Here is a 5,220-nt window from a genome sequence, read left to right as displayed (position 1 = left end):
TTCAATTGCCCAAGAACTGAAGATTGCACAATAAACCGTTTGCACCATTTGCATAAGGCTGTTCCCCAAGAAGAAGCTCGATGTGTGGGTTCCATACGAGTTAAAGAAAAAACCTAATGGAACTAATTTCCATCAGCAAATCGCAGTTGATTTTTTTTTTTTGGTGACTGGTGATGAAATGTGGATCACTTACGACAACGTCAATCGAAAACGGTCGTGGTAGAAACGCGGTGAGTCGGCGGAAACGTCCAGGAATGTTTTGCTGTGTATTTGATTGGATTAGCAGGGAATGATCTACTATGAGCTGCTCCCTTAAGGCGCAACTGTTAACTCGGAGATCTACTGTCAACAATTGGACCGTCTGAAGGAAACGATCGCTCCGAAGCGGTCAGCTTTGGCCAATAGGACAGTAATTGTTTTCCATCAAAATAATGCCAGGCCACACACGTCTATAGTGACTCGCGAGAAGCTCCGGGAGCTTGGTTGGGAAGTTCCTATGCATCCATCTCAATGAATGTCTCAATTTTTGCCAATAGGGACGAGAGTTTCTATGAGAGAGGCATAATCATATAACCTTCAGAATGGCAACAAGTTATCAAACAAAACGGCGCATATTTGACCTAAATCGCATCATTCTTACTATGGAAATCATAACCTTATTTCTCATGCAAAAATAATGCATTTCTTGATCTTTCTTGTGATTGTGCCTGAGTTTTCTTATGAAATAGATCTACAGATATTTATGGAATATGTCTAATTGTTTGAATTTGTTTTTATATTACAGAAATTTTTGATGCTGAATATGATTTACTAAAATTAATCTTTCTATAAAAAAAACACTTGACTCAGTAGGTACCAACAAAAAATTCCGCTATTTTGCTAACCTATATGATTCTGTGGCCCCCACTCAAACATCGCATGAATCCTTCCTTGGCTAGATCTTGTTGCTTTTCTAACTCTGCTTTCTCCAGTTCCATTTCTTTCTGAATCACTGATTTCTCCATCTTCGATAAGACTTCGGATTCTATTGATTTTCTCTCACTTCTGTCTAAAATCTCTTGATCTTCTGGAATTTCTACGGATTCATTTGAACGTCGGCGAATGACCTGTTGTTCTGAAATTACTTTGCAGTGAATATCATCCAGATCCCCATATCTCATTGGAAGTACTCCTAAATTCTTCCTGCTGCTTCTCCTGCTGATAAGCTTCTCCTGCTGATAAGCAGTTGTTTGCACCAAATACCAAATGATGCTTTACTCTATAACTCGTGATACTACAAATAACTCTTTCGGTAGCAAATTACAATTTTTTACTCCTCACTGTTTTTTTTTTAATAATTCTGCTATATTTATAGAAACTGCCTATGTATAAAAATATACTTGAATAAGAGCGCTCACTTAAATCCAACTAATAACAAATTGTAACAGTTGTGTTATATCCCGGAACCACTTACAAAATCCTAATTGTTTAGTAATCCCTGCCTTATACGCCTACGCGAGTCGTACCTTTCGATAGATCAGTCGAAATGTAACCGGATGAAGCCAGATTTTTCCTTTGCCATCTTCCACCAGAATTTACAGTAAAGACTTCAAGATGTAGATTTTTTTATTGTTTAGTTGTTTTGAAAATCACATAATCACATATTAATTATTTTCCATAAATGTCAAAATGAGGACATCATTGTAATAAAACCTTCACTCTCTGATATATCTTTTCGATATATACTTTTTTTATCTATAAATATAACTTCGACTGACAAAATATTAAAATCCACCGATAGAATAATAAATTATCCAAAACTGTACAATTGAACGTACAATTAAGTAACCGGCTAATAAATTGAATGATTAAATTAACATAAAGTCAAAAGTACGTATCAGAATTTTTTTTTGTTTTTCAATACAATTTTTTCCATCGGTGTCTCATAATTTGAAAAACTTACCCAAGTTACAAACTTATAATATATTAATTTATGAAGAGAGTGTTACTCTGGTGAAATTTACGGAGGTAGCAAGTCATAGATCTTCTTTCTTACTCTTCTGTGAGATGTATATGCAAATCATATATTGACAATTGTACTTGAGAACGTTGAAATGGGAAGTCCGACTCCACCCGCCGTATTCTTCAGACGTTGCTCCTTCGGACTATCACCTATTTCGATCAATGAAGTGAAAAATCGGATCGATTCGTAGATCGCTTCAAAAGATGACCAGATTTTTCAACGCGGGATTCGTACGTTGCCCCAAATATGGGAGAAAGTAGTGGCCAGTGATTAAAAATACTTTGAATCAAAAAGTATAACCAGTTGTTCACAATAAAGCCTCGAATTTCGTAAAAAAAAATGGCGGAATCAAAGTTGTACGACTATGTAACATAAAATACTGACACCCTGTATTCAAGAAGAAAAACCTCCCGTGATTCCTTCAAGATTCGAAATGGAAAAGGTCACCAAGAAGGCCGTTAATAAATTTCCCGAAATAGCATCTCCACGCGAAGACTTCTCCCGCGAGGTCCCCGACCAGGCTTCGGGTCCCTGCTCGAAGTAGCCGTCCTTTGAAACGTCTTAAAGGGGATTACGGAGTACTCGATAAATGGGCGCGAACGACATTTACGAAGCTTGCAGATTTCTTCCCTAGATTTCTTAACTCCATTCGTCACGTGAACTTCAGGAGGTAATTGCCCCCGTCATTGAATTTGGCGTTATCGACAACCAGTAGCCGATTATAGGATCAGTTTTATGTCTTGCAAAATGCCTCAGATCAAGAAGCTCGGATAGGAAGATTATTAAAAAGGAGGAATTTCACTGAAAATAACGATCAATTACATTGTTTACAAGTTCCGATAAAAAAAAATGAGAGAGCATCGTCGTAAAGTCCACTAGTTCTCCGAAACCAATCGATCGCTCTATCATTTCACCACAATGTCTGAAATTTTCGAATTTTGAACCGGGTTTCATACGATAAGGTTCACAGCTGACGAATCCATCTCAAAATCAAAGGACCCCGCTCAGTTAGTTGGCAAACGGCAATTTGGCTGAATTTGAATGAAAATTTAAAAAACGGGACGAAACTATCCAGCAACCATGACTTCAAGACCAGAAATTCACATATTCTTCTTCTTCTTCTTCCTCCTTTGTCAATGTGCCATGGCTGTTCACCAGTTACACATCTAACAAACCCGTTGTTCTTGGAATTGATTAGTTGTTTTTAGATGCTTGTGTTCCGGTTCTTGTGACTTCAATATTGGTTTTTTTTTTTTTGGAAGGTTCACCAACACAAGGATTAAAGGATGGAATTTACAAAACGTCCCGAAAATAAATCCCTGACGTGCACTTCACATATATGTACCATGAAAACCCAAGGTTAGCCATAAGTTCTATAGTCTGATATTAGAGTTGATCAAGAATTGGCATAGTAACCTGTAAATACCAATGTCATTTGAGAAAATCAAATCGTATAAATTAATCGGAAAGATTTTAACATTTACAGATTTAATTAGGTCTGCATATAATCTTCTACAATTGCTTTCATTGTTTTGACAAGAGAAGAAAATGTGCCAAAGATCACCTTTGTCTCCGCAAATGCATAGTTCTGAGTCGAAAACGTGAATTTTGAAAAGATGGCTCGGGGAACAACAGTGGTTGGACCTCAATCTGTTGATAACAGTAATGTTACCTCTGGGAAGATCGGACCCATGAAACCATGGTTTGTTCTTTAAGGTTTTAGTGCTGATGTAAGAAGAGAAGATACGACCCTTCATTTGCAAGCTCCATTCTGATTTCCACCTTTCCCATATTTTATATTTGTATTGTGGCCAGAAATCCTTGAAGTCCGCTTTGAGATCAACAGTGGTTGGGCTTTTGGAGCCAAGCTTGGCTAACTTGTCTGCTTTTTCGTTGCCTTCGATGTTGGTGTGGCCTGGAATCCAAACTAATTTAATTGAGAAGCCATTTTCTGATAGGAATTCGGATTCGATTCGATCGGATGGTGAGAGAGATGTGGTCATTTTCATCTGGGAGGGTCCAATTTGAGGTCTTTTCTAACGCACTTTTTGAGTCAGAAATGATGACGCTATTTTTGATGTTTCTTTTCCTGATTTCCTTTGTTGCCTCCAAAATTGCAGTCAATTCTGCTGAACAAATCGAAAATATGTCCGAAAGCTTCCGAGATACGGAGATATCTCTTGGGCTGTAAATTCCTATGCCTGTAAGGCTGGATATTTTTGAGGCGTCAGTATATATGGGGGTATAATCAGGGAATAATTTTGAGTATGTTTCGTAAAATAACTTCGAATTGTTTGGATTTGATTTTGATAGGCCTAGTGATGAGTATTTTATGAGCTTGGTGTGGACAGTTAGATCGCATAAGAAGCAAGGTAGTTTGTCGCTTATAAAGGTAAAGGCCTCAACTATAGGCGGGGGATTGCCCGGGGATAGCCAGTGTTTTAAATTTAATAGGTTTTGGTATATCGGGTTGCCTGATATTCTTCGAAGTTTGCTGACGAATTTGACCGCCAGCCACATTCTCCGAAATTTGAGAGGTAACTCTCGTGATTCCGCCAGAATTATAGGGGTAGATTTCATATAACCCATGGCAACTCTTAACGCCGCGTATTGTATTCTATCTACTTTTGCTAGTAATTGTTTCGTGCAGTTGCTATAAAAGAGAGCTCCATAATCTAGATAGGGACGGACTGCAGCCTTATATAAAAGTACCAGAGTCTCGGGATGTGAACCCCACCATGTCCTACACAAAGATTCAATTACATTGATGCCCTGGAATGCATTGGAGCACATTCTTTCAGCGTGTGTATTCCATTTTAAATTTTCATGAATAGTGACTCCTAGATATTTTGTTGATTCGACCCATGGTATTTCTGTTCCGCAGAGTTTGAAAGGTGGGTTGTTTCTCATTTTTTTGTTTTTATGACAGCATAGAGCGGTTGATTTTTCGGGCGATAGTTTGAGGCATTTAATTTCAGCCCATTGTTCGATTGAGGTCAGATCTTCCGACATCTTCCGATGTGCCGTTGCTAAATCTGGGGCCGAAACGAATAAAGTGGTGTCATCAGCATATTTCAATACTGTTACCCTAGGGATTTTGACAAATTTATGAAAAATGTGGAACCCTTCACGATTTTGCGTGTCATCCTTGCGCAGGGGCCATGCTAATCTTTTCTGTATCGTTCCAATTTTAGTATATGTACCGCCGAAGCGAGTAC

General features: G+C 38.2%; 1 non-coding gene across 1 annotated transcript; it reads right to left on the bottom strand.

The window, feature by feature from the left end:
- Positions 1 to 5,113: 5,113 nt before the first annotated feature.
- Positions 5,114 to 5,220, bottom strand: LOC123671777. The gene has a single exon (XR_006746193.1). It is a non-coding gene; the product is annotated as a U6 spliceosomal RNA (small nuclear RNA).

Source organism: Harmonia axyridis, chromosome 1, assembly GCF_914767665.1.
Source record: "Harmonia axyridis chromosome 1, icHarAxyr1.1, whole genome shotgun sequence".
NCBI classification, from domain to species: Eukaryota; Metazoa; Arthropoda; class Insecta; order Coleoptera; family Coccinellidae; genus Harmonia; species Harmonia axyridis.
The sequence above is the reverse complement of the archived record's forward strand: the minus strand, read 5'-3'. Positions and strand labels throughout refer to the sequence as shown.